We start from the raw sequence: 20,386 nt of genomic DNA, 5'->3' as shown, positions 1-20,386 counted from the left end.
CATGAATATATTGCAGATCACACCCTATAAGATTTAAAGGCTTAATTGGAGTCATGCTGCTTATAACATCTCTCTAATAATTCTCAAGATGGCACTGGGTCATCTCACCAAGGAACCAGAGAGGAAACTGTGCCTGACTGACCATTTATTATTAGGGGATGACTAGGGCAATCGGTGCCAATAAATACTTAAGTTTTTACCCATCCTAGGCTGAATATAATGCTAGATCATGTGGGAAATTTCAAGAAGTAAAGGATGTGGTCTTTAAGAAGTTTCTGTGTTACTAAGGAGTTTCTGCGGTACTGTGAGTCAGGGTGAGGTATTGGCATGGGTCAATCAGAAGAGGAATCTAGCAGGAAGAAGAGTTAGGCAGGAACTAAAAAGTGCTGATCTGGGTGAGTGAAAGTGAACTAGTTCCAAGAGTATAATAACAGCTTGCTATTGAGTTCTTACTTTGTGCCAAACATTGTTCTAAACACTTCACTTGTATCAACATAATATATATAACATAAACATTTGTATTAATCTAATTTATAATAATCCAGTGAAGTGAACCTTGCTATTGTTCTCATTTTGTGAGATGAGGAAGGCTAGACAGAGATGCAGAGAAAGCAATGGCACCCCACTCCAGTACTCTTGCCTAGAAAATCCCATGGACGGAGGAGCCTGGTAGGCTGCAGTCCGTGGGGTCACTATGAGTCAGGCAGGACTGAGTGACTTCACTTTCACTTTTCACTTTCATGCATTGGAGAAGGAAATGGCAACCCACCCCAGTGTTCTTGCCTAGAGAATCCCAGGGAAGGGGGAGCCTGGTGGGCTGCCGTCTATGGGGTGGCACAGAGTCGGACACAACTGAAGGGACTTAGCAGCAGCAACAGCAGACAGAGATGTTGGTTTACTTGCTTAAGACCAGGTGCCTGTAAAGTGAAGGAGGCAGATTTCAAATCCAGGCAATCTGGCTTCAGAAGTCACATGCTAAATCATTGATTCATGATGACTTTGATAGCTGATTGTTCCATGAAAAACATAGTTAATTAATTGGTCAATAGACACAGATGTCTTAAAGAACTTCAAGAGTCCATCTTGTTTCCTAAATGCCAGATAGATTATAATCACAGTGATATTTATTTTGCTTTTTGAGAATTCTTCTCACCTCAGTGCAGGAAAACATGGGAAACTCTGTACTTTAAAGAAGGAAATCATTATCCTATTTATATTTTAGAAATATTCTTACTATTTTAATAAAATTTTTGCTAACATGTATTTAATAAACTATAACTAAGATATATAAAATTACATATTTTAAAACGTTTAACAAAGTCATTATACAAAGAGAATCAAAATGACCACTTACTCCTATACTCTAGATAAGAAGATTACCTAGCCAGAACATCACACTTAGACGTTATGGAAAAAGTGAATTTCTAGGGATATTTGAGGAGCAGTGAGTATATAGAGCAGACTTGGAGGAGACCAGAGCATAAGATGAAGGGCAGAACATGAAGTAGGAAGTCAAACGGGCAGTGTCAGCTCCTCTTTAAGACAACAGTGAGATTGCCATTCAATGCACTCATTCATTTTCTTTCCTAATAGCTTTATTTTGTGATGATTAAGAGAGGCTCAAGCTGATCTTTTAGGTAGATAACCAATCTTCCAGCATCTCACCTTAGATCCTTTCCAAGAAACTTGAAAGAAATTACTGTAATGAAATCTATTCATCTCTTCCAAAGATGATAGTTACCTTAGTTAGACATTAGGCCCAATGGTATCAATGCCTGCTGATCATTGAGATAACTTTCCAAGATAAACAATCATTCAACAAGATAATTTATCAACAATCTGTTGAATTCATTCAGAAGGCATCAGCTTTTTTAACAAGGTTGCCTGGTTTTTAATCCGCAAACCATGAGTCAGTGAAAAGTTTCAAGGGTTTTATAAAGAGTCTCAGTGGAGTTCCAAATGTTTTTTTTTCTTCAAATCTATGATAATTCTCCATCTGTAAATGTATATCCTTCCATATTTTGGGTAGTGTTCTCAACACAATATGCAGGACACATTACTCTTCTCATTATGTCAAAATATCCAACTCAAGTAATTCAGGTATACTTTAATGATAGCGCAGGACTCAAGCCAAAATCCAAGGTAGGAATTGCTTACTAGTAGCTAATAAATATTTCCCAATGTCTTTGGTCTTTTACTATTAAAATGATTACCTTAATCTCATATGGGCCTGGCAATACAGCATGTCCTCTCTCATCAGGGAACTCCAGATAGGATCATAAGTGGCTGGATTTGACCTATAATTTTTGTGGTCATGCTGCCAAAACACTGACACCATTTTCAGATTTAGTCACACCAGATTTAGTCACACGAATCTTACCAAACAGGCTGACTGTGAGTTCATGCTGTTCTCTGACAAATAACTTTGCACACTGACATGTTCCTAATGCCATGAGAAAATTCTTGGAAGCTCGGTCTACCTAAGGCTGTAAGGTTGACCATCTGGGTTGAACTGGACAGTTACAGTTACAGTTACTGATACAACTACTCACCCCCTTAAAATTATAGGTAAATAAATACATTAACCCATAGTTTTAACTAACTCTTTATGGCTCTGAAGTGAGCTGAGAAATAGTTCGGCACAGTGAGACCCAGTGGTATAGCAAAAACCACACTGGATACAATGCAACCAGGAAAGAAAACCCTAATTCTGAGAAGCCATGGAAAATGTGACAGTCACTTCATTGTTCTGAGTCTCAGATTCCTTATCTTTTAAATATTAAAATTACTGAATGATTTGATTAGAAAACTTCATTAGAAAATCTTACAGGGATGGTTAAAAGTTACTTATTTTAGGCTGTTTAAAAAGTTTTAAACAAAATTGCTAAGTTAATTAAGAGGACTCTGTGGTTTTCCTCTCATTGCAATTGTTCTACCTATGCCCCATATAAACCATAAATAGTTATATAGCAAGTAATTTGAAACAAAGAACCACACTTTGGTTATCATTATAGGAATCCCAGTGTATCACAAAGTAAATAGTTCTATCTTTTATCTACATTTGAAGATCAGAGAGCAAATGGCTTTGGGAGTTTTAGAATTATCTATTAGTTTAATTCCAAATCAAGCCTCTTTGGATCCTATTAAATGAGCTGCCTTCTTACTTTTTACAGTTTTCCCACTGAAATAACCTCTTTCTTTCCACTGTTTATGGAGAATTATTTTGTCCCCCAAGACTTGTCCCCCAGGACCAAGTATCTCACCCACTAGGAGAGGTGTCAGAATTCAGCTTAAAGTTCAAAAGCTCTTCCCTGTCTAGAGTAAATGTGATAAATATGTATCTGTTCTCTATTGTGTTTTATCACTGAGGTTAATCTCATTAAGTGTTAAGTGTTGTTAGAAAACAACTTAGTTCTTTCTGAGTATTACTCCACAATGAGACACTGCTGAGGGACTTTTATTTCTTTTTGCAGAAGCTCATAGGACTGTCATGGCAATTTAACCGGGTTATGTGTGTGAATTTCCAGGTATCATTCTTGACCCAGAGTGGGTGTTAAATAAATGTTAGTTCTCTATATATATCTTTTTAATATTTTATACCAATACATATAAAAGCCAACTTTCATTTAAAAATATGCTTTGGGTTGAAAGTTATCATTCCTGAGTTTTTAGGTTTTTGGCCTCCATGTATTGAGGAAGCAAATCCAGTTTCTAGAAGGGGTAAAACTATAACTGAATTTCCATGGCTAATTAGTCTCTTTGTTAATATTCGGACCATTGAATACAAAATTTACCCAGATTCCTCCTTGAAGTTTTTGTGAAGTACATTCTTCTTCCTTCATCAATCTGACAGTTGAAATTCAAAAGGCTATTTGTCACTTGCTAGTGCTATCACCAGTCCATGATGTTAGCTAGCTGTGAGACAGCTGCTACCTTCCACTTCAGAAATGACTGCAAATCAGCTATTAGTGAAGGGCCCCAATATGAGGGCTTTTCAGCTACATGTTGAATTTCTCAAGAACAGAATCCTGATTTGTTGAGCTTGTGTTATTATCCAGGCTTGGCTTACATGCACAAACCAGCTTGGGAATGAAACAGGGATTGAATTCAGTTTCTTCCTTTTAAGTGACTGACTAAAACCTTTTTATTAGTTTTCCTTTTCCAATATGACTAGTTTTATTTCCTCTTCAAATTATTGTGTCTAAATAGACAGGGCTTTGGAATGAGATCACCGAGTCAACATTCCATTATGAATCTTTCTTGACTGCAAGGAATAGAAAAGGCAGAGGAGAGGGGAGGGAGGCAGGAGGTGGAGAATTAAGTGTGAAAGCATCCCAGACAAGAGCAAACACTGGTGACTAGTGTCAGGCACATTTCCACCTGCAGCTGCCTGGAACCAAGCGTGCTCATTATTTGATTTGGGGATATTTAGCAAGGTTCATTTGACTGTTCCAGAATGACTTGTCTCATGTCCATTTCCATGGTCAGTCTGTCCTTGGACTCTGTAAAAGGCCTTCCAGAGACATGTACTAAAAAGCATTTCTTTTTTCAGTTTTCCTTAGAGGAATATCCATCATGGACTCTTCTTCAGGGGTATTAATTTGCTGAGGATGGAGGGAACTTCCCTTTCTTCCTCTTTTCTTTGTTTGTTTTTCTTTTGAGCCAGTCCTCAACTTAAACTCAATATTATGCAAAAAGAAGGAAAAATTTACTTGAAGAAGAACCAAACAGTGTTCGGTTCAAGCCTGTAGTTAAAAGAAACTGCTTATTACTTTTTTTATGTCCCAATTTTCTCTTTGTTTTTACAAGTATGCAACTATTTAGAGACCTAGACTGACTACAGAGTGATTCCATATTCCAGTTATCTGATAGAGGACATGTAATAATCAGTTAATTAAATAAGATCTTTGCTTCATTTATTAGGACTAGTACAATTTTTCAGAATATGGAAGAACCCATGAAGAAGGTGCACTAGCAAGGAGGCACAATTAAGGAAAACATTATAGCCAATGGACACTTTCACAGCATCACAAGCTTTTTGAACTCATAGTACAACCCACAGCTCAGATTCAAAATACCAGCTGTTGAAAGAGAATTTGAGACCAAATGTTTTATACATCTGTGTCATGGAAAACAGTGATCTGCCTCACTTCTTTTTTTTTTTTTTTTTTGCAAGTAGACTCTCTCCAAGTTAAATAGGGCAATGCCCAAGGAGCATTCCATGGATTCTATAATCATGTCCTCTTTGTATCAAAGATTCCATTAGTTGGTTAAAAAAAAAAATAGGGTGGTATTTCTACCTAATTGATTTTTTTCCAACAACCAGTTGACAGGTGAAGAAGCTTAACTCCCTCAAAGGTCTGGTTTCCAAGTATTCTAAAAGTCACCACATCCAAAATCTTATCAAAGTTTGAATTAGCCCTTGTGTGGGATTAAGGAGATGTAGCAGAAACATTTTGCTATTCCCAGGAGGGTCCAGAGCTACATTAGTCAGAGGAGACTTGCAAAGGATCCAGAATATGAGGCAATTTCCAAAGCACTGCTTACAGGGAGCTCCTCATTGACCAAGCATATTGGATCAGGCTTGACAAAAGACCAATCGACTATAATGACAATGATTTGTTTTCTCCACCTAAATGCTGCATTGATATAACAAGGATGAGAGAGGGGTGGGGGTGGAGGGACTTGCACAAGCTACTCTTCCTTGTACATTTTTTCCTCATGCATGGATTAGAACAATAGAGAAATCTTCCTCCTTCCAAAGACTGATTGGTCTTCTTGGTGTAAACTTTATGCTGAAATTGTTCTTAATGAAAACTAGTTAACTCTACCAGTGAGAGAAGAAAATATGACAAGAGACTTAGGAAGCCATACTTTTATCTGTGATGCTTCATTTCTTACGCTGAGTGGTAAATTAATGGATCACATTATATTATTTTTTATGCTTTTTGTATATCTAAAATGCCTCAGTATTAAAAAAGAATCTCCCAGGTGAGCCACTAAGAATCTGGGGCATTGGAATGACACAGACCTAAGTTTAAACCTCGTTTCTCCCAAACATTAACTGTGGGTTTTTTAAAAATTACTCAACCACAAATCAATTTCTTCAACCTTAAAATGAGAATACAGGCATACATGCTTCATAGGGTTATTTTCTGGATTAAATAAATTAACTCACTTACAGTGTTTAGCATAATGCTTGACACGCTATACTTAAGACAGTAAATTTATGCTTGTATATAAAATGCAGGTTGTGCTCTACACTTGTGGAGAGCATACTTACTCCTTTTAAAAGTTACTAGCCATATCATCCTGGCTAAGTTATTTAAACTTCCGAGAGCCTGATTCTTCATCTGACAAAAGTGAAAAGAATTAGATTACTTATTCTGTCTTTGTTACAGGATTCCCTAGGAATATTAAGTGCAATAATATGTAAAGACACTTTGAAATATTTAAAGTCACCATAAAAATTAAAGCATTTCTTTCAAAAAATTAAAATATTTTTATTTGTTACCATTTACTCATTTGACATTTTTTAATTGTTGGAAAGAATCTACTACTAAATTGGACCCTTTGATAAATGCTGTGACTACAGAAATAATTTTATTAAGATATATGATTTCTACCCTCATGCCCTCTTAGAGTACACAGTCTGGAAGAGGATGAACAGGAACTGAATATCTTAGTCAGCCTAAGCCGACCGTAGGCTGAATGGTAAAGCAACAGACATTTATTTCTTACCAGTCTAGAGGCGGGAAAGTCCAATATCAAGTCAACAAGCTCAGTATCTGGTGAGGACCCTCTTCCTGGCTTGCAAGTAGCTACTTTCTGTGTGTCTTCACATGGTAGACAAAGAGAGAGAGATAGCTCTGGTCTCTTTCTCTTTTTATAAGGGCCCTTGTACTATCATAGAGACCTCACTTAACCTCATCTAAACCTGGTTATCTCCCTAGAGCCCCACCTCTAAAAACCATTACACTGGGGGTTGGGATATGAGGGAGACACAAAACTTAATACATAACATCAAGGAAAGTGGAGAGAGGAGAATATTTTCCAAGGCTTTGTGGTGGGAAGGAGGACTTCAAGAAGCCTCCAGGCTACTGTACACAAGTAAGAGTCACCATGCTACTGTACAAAGGTAAAAAATGGCTTTTATGCTGAAATGCTGGAGAAGTAGGAGCGGACAAACAAAATCTTTGTAGAATGTGTTAATGATGCTGGTCAAAGAAGTCACTGAAGGACACTAAACATAATGTTACAGGACCAGATTTGTTTATTAGGTCATTTCTAATTCAGATTAGAAAGAGGAAAAAAGTGAAGTAGGTAAACCAGTTAAGAAGGGATTTTTTAGTCCAGGAAGGGAGGCTAGGAGTTTGGAATAGAGTGGAGGTGGGATGATGTTGGAGAAAGATATATTGGGTTGGTTACAAACAAATATGCAGAGTACATCATGAGAAATACTGGGCTGGATGAAACACAAGCTGGAATCAAGATTGCTGGGAGAAATATCAATAACCTCAGATATGCAGATGACACCACACTTATGGCAGAAAGTGAAGAACTAAAGAGTCTCTTGGTAAAAGTGAGAGGAGAGTGAAAAAGTTGACTTAAAGCTCAACATTCAGAAAACTAAGATCATGGCATCTGGTCCTATCACTTCATGGCAAATAGATGAGGAAACAATGGAAACAGGAGCTGACTTTATTTTTGGGGGCTCCAAAATCACTGCAGATGGTGATTGAGCCATGAAATTAAAAGACGCTTACTCCTTGAAAGAAAAGTTATGACCAAACTAGTCAGCATATTAAAAAGCAGAGACATTACTTTGCCAACAAAGATCCATCTAGTCAAAGCTATGGCTTTTCCAGTAGTCATGTATGGATGTGAGAGTTGGACTATAAAGAAAGCTGAGCGCCAAAAAATTGATGCTTTTGAACTGGTGTTGGAGAAGACTCTTGAGAGTTGCTTGGACTGCAAGGAGATCCAACCAGTCCATCCTAAAGGAGATTAGTCCTGAATATTCATTGGAAGGACTGATGCTGAAGCTGAAACTCCAATACTTGGGCCACCTGATGCAAAGAGCTGACTCATTTGAAAACACCCTGATGCTGGGAAAGATTCTTCTCCTGGGAAGGCAGGAGGAGAAGGGGACAGCAGAGGATGAGATGGTTGGATGGCATCACTGACTCAATGAACAGGAGTTGGTGATGGACAGGGAGGCCTGGCGTTCTGCAGTCCATGGGGTTGTAAAATATCGGACACAACTGCGCAACAACTGAACTGAACTGAACTGAAAAGAAAAACCTGAACAAAGCTTTTGGCCAACTCAAATACATATTTAGGTCTGGAGAGTGGCTGATGGATGGGCTTTGGGTTGGGTGGAGCTGAGACAGGAAGAAAAGTTTCCCACTTCATTGACTGATATTGGAGATCACAGCCTATAGACAAATGGTTGAATGTAAAACTCTGAAAGATCTCTTAAAGTGCAACATTTTGTTGAAAGGTAAGTTAATCAATTCACCCAAAATACATTTACTGAACTACTAATGGCAAAGTACTGGTCATATGATGGAAAACAATAGAGACAGATGTAATTCTGCTCTCATAGTGCTTACAGACTAAAAAGGGAGAACATGACTAAAATAAATAGATAAAATCATCACAGGTTATGGTAACCCTGACTCGTTTTCCTGTGGCTGCCGTAGCAAGTGACTGCAAACCCGGGAACTTAACAGAAATGTATTCTCTAATGCTCCTGAGGACCAATAAGTATCACTGGGTTGAAATCCAGGTGTCATCAGGGCTGCCGTCCCTTTAGAGGTTCTGGGGGGAAGCCCCTCTTTGCCGCTTTGAGCTTCTAATGACTGCCAGCATTCTTGGGCTTGTGGCCTCATCATACCAGTTTCTGCCTCCATGATCATGTTGCCACCTCCTCTTTCGTGGTGACATCTTCTTCAGCCTTTCTCTTATAAAGAACACTTGTGATGGCATTTAGGTTTCCTCTGGAGAAGTCAGGATAATTTCCCCATCTCAAGATCTTTAACTTGATCACCATTGCAAAGTGTTTTCTGCCACATAAAATGATATATATTCCAGGAATTAGAGTGCGGGTATCATTTAAGGAAATATTTTTAAGCCTACTGTATGCCTTATGAAGAAAATAAGCATGGGGTTATGATGCAGAATAATGATGAGTATTTACCTGATGACTGGAGGGGAGTGATGAGGAAGGCTGGTATGTTGAAGGAATGATTAGGAACGAGGTACATTGAAGAGAGAGATTGAGATCAGATCAGGGTGCTGCAGGTGTCCAGATTTTATTCTATGTATTGGGCACTCATCCAAGGAATTGAATTAGCAGGCAATGTAATTTTATTTACATGTTTATAAAGATCATTGTCTCTGCGGTAAAGAAAATTGGCAGGAGATGAATGGCAATGGAAGCAGGGCGGTATGCCAAGAGGCTACTATGGTCGTTAGGACCGGAGAGGATGATTGGTTGGAATGTGGAGGTCACAATGCAGATGTGGCATCTGGGACAGAGCTGAGATTCATGTTAGAGATAAATAATCAGGGTTTGATGGATCGGGCTTCCCAGTGGCTCAGATGGTAAAGAGCCTGCCTGCAATGTGGGAGACCCAGGCTCAATCCCTGGGTTGGGAAGATCCCATGGAGAAGGAAATGGCAACCCACTCCAGTACTCTTGCCTGAAGAATTCCATGGATGGAGGGGCCTGGTGATCTATGGTCCCTGGGATTGCATAGAGTCAGACACGCCTGAGTGACTAGCACTGAAACACTAGATGGATTGGGTGTGAAGGGTGAGAGGGACAAGGAAGAATAAGGGAGGGGATTGCCTTACCTTCATAACTTTAATGTTAAATTACTAATGATCTTACTTACTGACATGGAGAAGGGAAATGCAGGAGGAAACAGTTGTCTGCCTTGGGAATGTGGATCCTCAAATGACCACGAGGTTATGGAGCTGTCAAGCAGGCAGATGGATGAACAGATCTGGAGCTCAGTGAAGAGGTATGGGCCAAAAACATAAATGAAGGAATATTTAGCAGAGAGGTAGAAATTCAATTACTTGCCATCTCCTGCTTGACCACTTCCAATTTGCCTTGATTCCTGGACCTAACATTCCAGGTTCCGATGCAATATTGATATTTACGGCATTGGATTTTGCTTCCATCACCAGTCACATCCACAACTGGGTGTTGTTTTTGTTTTGGTTCCATCTCTTCTGGAGTTATTTCTCCACTGATCTCCAGTAGCATATTGGGTATCTACCAACCTGGGGAGTTCATCTTTCAGAGTCCTATCTTTTTGCTTTTTCATACTGTTCAGGGGATTCTCAAGGCAAGAATATTGAAGGAGTATTATGAAGAAGGAGTTGTATGAAGAAAGTTAAAGAGAGAGGAAAAACAACAACAACAACAAAAAGTTAGAAGGAGTGGCCAGTAACAGAGGGCGGACATACCCAGAAGAGAATATTGTTCTGGAAGTCAAGAAAGGAGAGTGTTTTATACAAGAGGGAAGACGGAAAAACGTGCTTTGTGTGTCTGACAACATGGAGGTCACTGACTTTGACACGAGCAGTTTCAGTGGAATCTGATGACGGTACTGAAGCCAGGTTGGACTGGTAAGCCATTAATAATAGGAAAAGCAAAAAGGTGAATGTAAGTGAGGATATAGAGACAGCACACAGACAACTTTCTGTTAGTTTTCCTGTGGAAGGGAACAGAAAATAAGATATAACCAGACAAAGATTTTAATTCTAAAGGAAGATACTATTAAGGCACATTTGTATATTTTCCGAATAGCAATGATATAATAGGAAGAATTTTGGTGACACAGTGAAAAAATGCCTAAGTTAGCTCCACGGTGACCTTGTACTTGAGAAAAGGACCATGGTGACCTTGCTTGAGTAAATGAATATCAAAACTTTCAGCAGCTGGGTCAGCTTTCCAACTCTCTGACGTTCACCTGTGTTCTGACACCTGCATTCTGTCCCCTGGGAAGAAGACAGAGCCTCTTTAGCATTAACCAAACAATCCATGTCTATTTGAGAGGCTCTATCGAACCTAGTAGCTTTCTGGGCAGAGTCACTCTTGTTTATTACTTTGTTCTTTCCACTTGAGAAGCCCCAGAGTTTCTCTTATGATTTAAGAGGACTTTTCTTAAAATCAGTTTTGGTTTCATTCCCATGTATTATACATCTTGCTAGCAATGACTGCGCCAGATCCTTTTCCTAGGTTCTAGCAGGGGTGGGATGGGAGGGGATCACTCATTGTCAGATATTCTTAAGTGCTTTAGGAACAGGAGTAGTCCAAGACATCCCCTCCCTCGTCCTCTACCCCACCTCCACATGCAGCTCCTAGCAATACAACACTCCATGCTTCCACCTATCTAGAATTGGATTATTTTTCCCCAAATAGGTGCATGGGCAAGGGGTTGACTGGAGGAGAGACTTCAAAGCCTTGAGAACATCAGCCTCCAGCCCCCAGCCTTACCTCTCCACTCTTCTGCCTCATGAGGAAGTTGTCACGATGTGAATACCAGTCCAGCCACCTACTGCTCTAATACCCCAATCGCTAGATTCATTGAAAATGTGCCTGAAATGTAGATGTTATTGCTAGAAAATGTTAAGGAAGAACTGGACTTTGTGGCTTCACGTTACATGAAGACATGGGATCTATGTTTCAATCAGCTGTAGTTCTGTCGAGAAGGAAGAATTTCTTGAAAAGAGAAGGTTAGCAAGGGATGGAGTTCTCTTTCCTCTGCCCATTCTTTACTAGGATTTGAATTGGAACAGCCCTGATTTGTAAGCACCAACCCTAGTGTTTACCTTGAGACTCCCCAGTCCGGGAATCTGGTGATTACTTCCCCATGAGAAGAAGGACATATATTAAAAGGAATCAGGATAGTGAAGGTCAAAGTGGAAGTCGTTCAGCCGTGTCCAACTTTTTGCGACCCCATGGACTGTAGCCTGTCAGGCTCCTCTGTCCATGGAATTCTCCAGGCAAAAATACTGGAGTGAGTTGCCACTTCCTTCTCCAGGGGATCTTCTGGACCCAGGAATTGAATTTGGGTCTCCTGCACTGCAGGCAGATTCTTTACCATCTGAGCCACCAGGAAAGACCAAGGTAGGAAGGTCCAGGTACTATTTTACCAAAATGATTGGAATAAATCCAAAACTCCATGCCACATTCCCCCCCCACCCCCAACACACAAAATCTCACCTTGGTGGGGGGCAAGAAAAGAAAACACGTGACTTGGTTCAGAGAGTAAAAACATGTACTAGGTCAAAAGTCCATTGTTGCAGCCACAGGGCAAAAATCAGGCTTGATAATGATATCCATGAAACTAGCATGGTAGTGCCCCCAAGGAACCTGATTAAGAGTTGCAGTTAAGAGCCAGGGTCCCACAGAGACATATTCTGACCTGTGTGCACACTGAGGCAGTTTGGAAACATTTCTAATCTTGGGTGAGCTTAGCAACTCAGGCATCCCTAGTGATAAAAAACAATAAACCCAAGGAGAATACTAATGCTAAACTTAACTACCCTCCCCACAACTTTGCCACAAGAGAATCATCATTTATATTTTGGATATTTGTATTTCAAATAATAATTTTAGCCTAGTATAACTAATCTATGATTTGCTCTGGCAACAGTAAATCCTTTATCTACACAGTATGCATTTAGACTTGCTTAAAATATTCTGTGTTCTTCCAAGATTGGCTCTTGTTTCATTGTTAACTTCTGGGGTGCAAGACAGAGTGATGTTTAGAATCATAATAATAATGGCAGACAGGGGTGTGGAGATGACAGTGACTTTCTTCTGTTGAAGAATGTTCTGAAATGCCGGGCTGGCATTTTGATTCTCAGGTAAGGGTTATGTACTCTGATTACAGGCAGAGGTAAAACTTTCCAACTTCTCGTTGTTGAAGCTGAAAGCCCATAGTATTTCTACAACACTCTAAAGGAGAATTTGGATCAACCAAGATGATACCAGTTCTAAAACATAGCTCTGAAGCCATTTCCCATATCATCAGAACCCATAAGCCAGGTTGCATATTCAAGATATCCAATAGATCTTTGATTATGTGGCTTTTCACTGATCAGTTAGCATCTACTTGGGAAGAAGAGACTTCCCTGGTGGCTCAGAGGGTAAAGCATCTACCCGCAATGTGGGAGAGCTGGGTTTGATCCCCGGGTGAGGAAGATACTCTGGAGAAGGAAATGGCAACTCACTCCAGCACTCTTGCCTAGAAAAATGCCATGGACGGAGGAGCCTGGTGGGCTTCAATCAATGGGATCACAAAGAGTCAGACAGAACTGAGCAACTTCCCTGGAAAGAAGAGAACATAAGCAGAGCAAAAGAAGTGACAAGGCAGAGACAGGACATCAAAACCAGTAACATTACCTCTAAATGTGCTGCTTCAAAGGTTTGCTTTTATTTGTGATTGGCTTCTCTCTCACTCCCAGAGGGGGTCCGGCAGAGCCTCATTTGAGACGGCTTTCAGCTGTGGTTTCATGGAGAGGGTGACCTGTCAGAATCCAGTGGAGTACATGCAAGTGAAATGGAGCAGACACTGGAAACTGCCAGGAGACCAGAGGCTGCACTTTATTCACAACCAGATGATGACAAGGAAAACCCAGAAGTCCAGGAATCCAGGCTGCCACGGCGACGTGGCAGCTAGACCCCAGGCCATGAGGCAGGACACCAGAGTTCAAGCAGACAGCGCTCCACTGGAGCTCCAGGCCGGGTGAATCATCCTGAGCCGTGAGATGGGAAAGACGAAACCAGGTCAGGTGCTCCATGTACCGGGGGCCAGGGAGCGATCACAGTACTCCTTGAGATTTCTTCTCCAGTGTTACTCCAGGCCAGGCGGCATCTAGAGGGCCCTAAGGGTTTCAGTAATTCTTGGAAGGGATAGTCACAGCCCATCAGATTGAAAGCATTATTGGGTATTCAGAAGCCAATTTCCGGGGCCAGTTGCAACTCTTCACCTTTATGTCCTTGAATCATGACCAATGGCTTGCCCTTCCTCTTTGGTGTTTGTACCATTCAGATATTTACTCTTTATTCTCAGGCACTCCCTGCCCTGGGTAAAGCCATTAATGAGTGAACAAATGTTTGCTGAAGTGGGTATCTCTGGGTTAGATACTGAACAGGGCACACACAAGTTCAGGGCCAGAGGCTCTCCCCGCAGGGCCAGTGTAGTCAGTGTAGATTGCTGTTGTCACTGTTACAAGATAAGGTACTTGAGGGTAGATGCTGAATAAGAGGATGCAAAGGTAACAAGTTACAGAAGCTCAGATTACTGAACTGATTAGACAGAGAAAAGCAGTGTTGACTCACGGAGGTGCATAAGGCTATTATTGAAGCCATCTTATTTGTTAGGCTTTATGTGCTTTACTTCCTAGAGTAGTACCTTGCTCATCTGACTATATCACATTGTATCTAGTACATTGCTTACCTTGTAGGGGCCAGTCTGCAAAGGTCTTTGAGCCTCTGGGCATATGGTTTCCCTTTCTGAAAGCCTCTCCCAGAACCACTACTCTCTTATTCCTGACACTTTTGCTAGAAAAACTCATGTCATTCAGTTTCAGGTTGGACGTCACCTCCTCTGGAGGGTTTACCTAATTCTCCCTCCAGATGTTTTGGCTAGGTGTTCCTCTTCTGGTTTCCCACAGCATCCTCTCATCTTCCTCGTCAAGACACTTACATCACTCACTGAATTATGTCTTCCCTTACTGCCCTGTAAACTTGTGGGCAGGAACAGGGTCTTGAGTTCACATGCCCAGAGCAATGCCTGGCTCAGAATGGAAGCTTAATAAATGCTCACTCTTTTAATGAATGAGCGCATGAAAGAGTGAATGCCTAAAGGGAGGCATCATGAAGACATGGAGGCAGATGCTTTGGCTGTGTTTTGAGCTCCTTGCCTGGTCTTCAAATTGGCCCCCTTCTTCTGGCAATGAGGTTCCTCTCATCTACGTCCACCTGGGAGGTCTCACTGGAATGATTTGCAAGGAAGGGGTGCAATCATCAGGATGTTTATTGGACCATCCTCTCCCACTAGGCTGGCTGTTATTTCACAGAAGTGGAAGACTGGGCAGGTTACAACTCACCACAGTCTTCCCACTGTGACTCTCTTTCATTTCAAGCCAATTGACAAATGTGTATTGACTTTTCTCAGTGCACGTTCTCTGTTGCCCTTGGCTTAACAAAAACCTGTACAACCATCCTCTGGTTAAATTTCTATGCTGTCCCCAACTTTACGTGTGAAGAAACTTAGTTACATAACATGCAGGAGGTCAGGCCAGGTTAGTGACACACATCCCTTTCGACCCAGAAGCGTCTGGTTTACAAGCTGTGACAGGTTGTTCCCCTGCTGCCTTGGAGGTCCTGGTTCACTATCTCCTGTCAGTAAGGAATGAACAGGGGAAAGCATTCCTAAGTTTGAGTTCCTATGGCTTTCTTAGAAAATAAATACCAGCTTTTTATAAATCCTGATTTATTAGCCAAGCCAGCTTGCTGAGTGACTTTGAAAACGTTTGGAACCCATGGCTCTATTAACCATGGTCACAAAGAGGAGAAAGTGGGGCTATTCATGATGTCAACCTTGGTTTTCTTTCACCTTCTCTCCACCACAACTCCCAGAGCCCCCTCCTGAAAGGCATGGTCATCTCTCAGGGCCCTTGGGATATTAGAAAACCCTTCTTTTCCTGGAATATCTTGGATTCAGTGTTCCCTTCTGCAGGGCTTTTCGCTTCACCTGAACAGGCATCTTACCTCTCAGAACTCCTCTTCCATTGTCTCTCCAAGATTTCTGAAATTTCTCCAACAAAGAACAAAGCCTTTCTTTGGTAATTGGTAATAAGTTTTGAGCCACAAATACCCAGGGATGAGAAGCTAGTTGATTCAACTTCATATACATCAGATTTGTCTCCAAGGTTTGAGTTTCAGAGTGAATAGGGAATATAAAAGTAGATACTGATTTCACAGAGAATTCTATGGCAGGGAAGAAAAATATTAAACTGGAGATACTCAGAGAAGTTGTCATCTTCAAGGTTTGCCTTAAACAATTTTCTCATAACAGTATTCATCTCTTTATCTCTTTTGTCTTCCAAACATTGCTGTGAAGATGAAAGTCATAGCAATCATAATATTCTTTTTGGAGGAATACTTAGGGTTTCCCTGGTGCCTCAGAAGGTATAGAATCCACTGTCAATGCAGGAGACCTGGGTTTGATTCCTGGGTTAGGAAGATACTCTGGAGAAGGGAATGGCTACCCATTCCAGTATTCTTGCCTGGAGAATTCCAAGGACAGAAGAGACTGGTGGGCTACAGTCCATGGGGTCTCAAAGAGTCAGACATAACTGAGTGACTTTCACTTTCACTTTTTCGTAGACATGGTGGGAACAGAAGTACAAGCGGCCAGTTAGGAGTATACACCCAATGGTAGTCAAAGTCTTCCCATTTAGGGATTATACAAACATAAGAGAAATCATTCAACCAGTCCATCCTGGAGGAGATCAGTCCTGGGCGTTCACTGGAAGGACTGATGTTGGAGCTGAAACTCCAATACTTTGGCCACCTGATGTGAAGAGCTGACTCATTTGAAAAGACCCTGATGCTGGCAAAGATAGAAGGTAGGAGGAGAAGCGGACAACAGAGGATGAGATGGCTGGATGGCATCACCGACTCAATGGACATGAGTTTCGGTAAACTCCAGAAGTTGGTGATGGACAGGGAGGCCTGGCCTGCTGCAGTCTATGAGGTCCAAAGAGTCAGACATGACAGAGTGACTGAACTGAACTGAACTGAACTGAAGAGAAAACAGAAGGCAGAAACCATTCATGGTTTTTATTTTTGACACATATAAAGTATTCTTAAGTTGCAGGCAATATTCTTTAGCTGGTTGAATAGGGTTTCTCCAGGGCAATAGTCTCATATTTATCTTTGTTTCCCAGAACCTAGTATTGGTCCTGGTGTTTATTATGTGCATAGTAAATATTTCCTGATTTGATATTCATATGTATTCCCTTTGAGATCCTTTGTATTTCATTTAACTAGAGCCTCTCAAGTTTTTATATTGGTTTTGTAAAATGTAAGGATGTTTCTTGAAATCTCTGTGGAATATTTTGCCTTTTATTTGCAACAGGTCTCTTACTTGTGAGAAGCTCTCTTTTCCTTAGGAGAATAGGCTGAATAATATATGTGAAAGGACCAAAATTCCTCCAGAGATAAATACCATACTTAAACTATTGTCACCTTTTTCATTCATGCATTTCCCCTTGTTGCTCTCAGAACGTCCCTGTTTGGACAGTGTTGAGAGTTTATCTAAGTAAGCTCTTCCATGGTATTGCTGCCTCAGTTGCCATTTTATTTGGTCAAGCAGCCTGCAAGGGCCTTAAACTGACAGTAGCCCCTCATTCAAACACGCACCCTAAATAGCAGCCATGGGGTCACAAGCAAAGGTGAGTTCCTGATATGACTTCCCCAGCAGCCCTTGTGAGCAATGATCTCTGCTGCCTCCCAGTAGGTATAGGCCTATGTTCCACTTAGATAAGGCCCCTGTGGGGCTGGTCTTTCAGTTTGAACTGACCAATAAGGTCCTAGCCTGGGAACCCCAAAGCACCCCACCTATGGACATGTATTCCAGATCCTGCCTCCCTCTCTGTCTGCCTTGACCCCCACTGTGTGGCTCTTCAAGGCATGCCATGTATTTCCTCCAGGACCTGTGAGTGATAAACTTGTTTATTTCACTTGTTCTTGTGGTCAGTGGTTGAACCATGGCTCATAATCTGGCATCCTGTATTTCCACTGAACAAATGTTAATTTGGCAAGGTCATAACAGCAATAAATTACACAGTCACTATAAAGCCCTTGGAGTCAGAAAACTTAGGTGAGAGTCTTCGACTGCCCATTTGTGACCTCACTCTAGCTATTTACCAACCTTGATGCTTTTGAACTGTGGTGTTGGAGAAGACTCTTGGGAGTCCCTTGAACTGCAAGGAGATCCAATCAGTCCATCCTAAAGGAGATCAGTCCTGGGTGTTCATTGGAAGGACTGATGCTGAAGTTGAAACTCCAATACTTCGGCCATGTCATGCAAAAAGTTGATTCACTGGAGAAGACCCTGATGCTGGGAGGGATTGGGGGCAGGAGGAGAAGGGGACGACAGAGGATAAGATGGCTGGATGGCATCACTGACTCAATGAACATGAGGTTGAGTAAACTCCGGGAGTTGGTGTTGGACAGGGAGGCCTGGCATGCTGCAATTCATGGGGTCGCAAGGAGTCGGACATGACAGAGCAACTGAACTGAACTGATCTCAGAATGAGTCCCAGTATCTTAGCTAAAGCAACATCATCTTCCTTTACCCAAGGGCTTGTTCTCATTCAACCCATTTTGTCTTCCTTCCCTTAGTCACTTGCTATCCTATCTCCATTTTATTCTCTTCATAGCACTAATCAGTGCATGAATTCTAATTAATTTTTTGTGTATATATTGTCTTTCCCCTCACTCCTTGCCCCTCCTGCCCACATAAATGCAAGAACAGGGGTCAGATCATCAGTGAAAGATGTTGTGGCTTCCTATGGCGTGGTCTGAATGCCCCACTTATGAAAAGCGGAGCTATACAGACCATCACTCAAAGAAGCAAGGAAGAGCAAGAAAAGGTGGAGGCTGATGTGGTCCAACGAAGAGAGGAGTGGGACCGGAACAGGAAGATGAAGGTTAAACGGGAGCGAGGATGGAGCAGAAACTCGTGGGGCGGCATCAGTCTTGGCCCCCCTGACCTCGGTCCCAATAGAGAAACGTATGATGATTTTGATACCAGGATACTTGAGGTGAGAAATGTTTTCAACATGACCATCAAAGAGGGAAGGAAGAGATCCGTCCGTGTCCTGGTCGCTGTGGGGAACGGCAGAGGAGCCGCAGGTTTTGCCATTGGGAAAGCCACTGAACGGGCAGATGCAAATGTACCATGATATTTCCTTAACATTTAAAAGGACACATATCAAGACGAAGAAACAACCCAGAGGCTATGGCCTCCGCTGCCACCGAGCCATCACCACCGTCTGCCGGCTCATCGGCATCAAAGACATGCACGCCAAGGTCTCTGGCTCCGTCAACATGCTCAACCTCACCAGGGGCCTCTTCCAGGGGCTCTCTCACCAGGAAACCCACCGACAGCTGGCTGATAAGAAGAGGCTCCATTTGTGGAATTCTGGGAGGAATGTGGCCCTCTGCCCATCGTGGTTGCCTCACCACGGGGGGCCTTGAGAAAGGATCCGGAGCTGGAAGATGAGGTTCCAGATATCAAACTGGACTGGGATGATGTCAAGGCCATGAAGGGAATGAAGCGCTCTGTGTGGTCAGGTTTGAAGAGAGCTGCCACATCTTTTTAAAGAGTAGGCCTCCCTCCTGCCTGGGTCAGCCTGGCACTGGGTACTTCCAGCACCTGGGAGAGAGACTCAACTTCTCACGCTTTAGATTGTCGTTTTTTTTTTTTTTAAGGAAAGGCCAATCTTACATTTATTTACAAATAATAAATAATACAGATGTAATTGATTGAGCACATCATACATACCAATCACTGTGATAGGAACTTTACATACGTGTCTTAGTTAAAAACTACTTCAAATATTTATTTAAACTAGTAAAAATCAAATGCATTGCGGAGGCAGGACTTCTAGTTTGATCTGATAAAAAATAATGTAAAGTCAAGTTAGAGTTACTTGACTGTAACACACAATTAGAAAGCATAGGAAAACATACAAACTTAGTTCTTTTTGACTCTAAAATTTCTCTTTTTAGTAAACCTCTTTGTATTCATATTTTGGTGGTTGCTCTAGGTATTATTCGGAGAAGGCAATGACACCCCACTCCAGTACTCTTGCCCGGAAAATCCCATGGATGGAGGAGCCTGATAGGCTGCAGTCCTGAAGAGTCAGACTCGACTGAGCGACTTCACTTTCGCTTTTCCCTTTCATGCATCAGAGAAGGAAATGGCAACCCACTCCGGTGTTCTTGCCTGGAGAATCCCAGGGACGGGGGATCCTAGTGGGCTGCCATCTATGGGGTCGCACAGAGCCGGACACGACTGAAGTGACTTAGCAGCAGAAGCAACAGCAAGCCAGGGCTCTGTTTTTTTCACTCCTGTAAGCCTAGAAGAATATTTAGAAGATCACCTAGCAGAGTACCTAGTATACTTGACTTGCTATACAAATATGATGGTTAACTAACCAAAGTCAAAGACTTTTCATGCTAAAGAGGATAGAGGTTAGAGGAGAAAGTCTGATGTTCATTTTTTTTTTTAAATTTATTGCACTATAGTTGAATACATGTTGTGTTAGTTTCAGGTGTGAT

General features: G+C 41.5%; 1 pseudogene; it reads left to right on the top strand.

Moving 5' to 3' along the window:
* Positions 1 to 12,864: 12,864 nt before the first annotated feature.
* Positions 12,865 to 19,425, top strand: LOC136172663 (small ribosomal subunit protein uS5m pseudogene; annotated as a pseudogene).
* The last annotated feature ends 961 nt before the right edge of the window (positions 19,426 to 20,386 follow it).

This window comes from Muntiacus reevesi, chromosome 7, assembly GCF_963930625.1.
Source record: "Muntiacus reevesi chromosome 7, mMunRee1.1, whole genome shotgun sequence".
Taxonomy (NCBI): Eukaryota; Metazoa; Chordata; class Mammalia; order Artiodactyla; family Cervidae; genus Muntiacus; species Muntiacus reevesi.
This window is presented reverse-complemented; position numbering and strand designations above follow the sequence as displayed.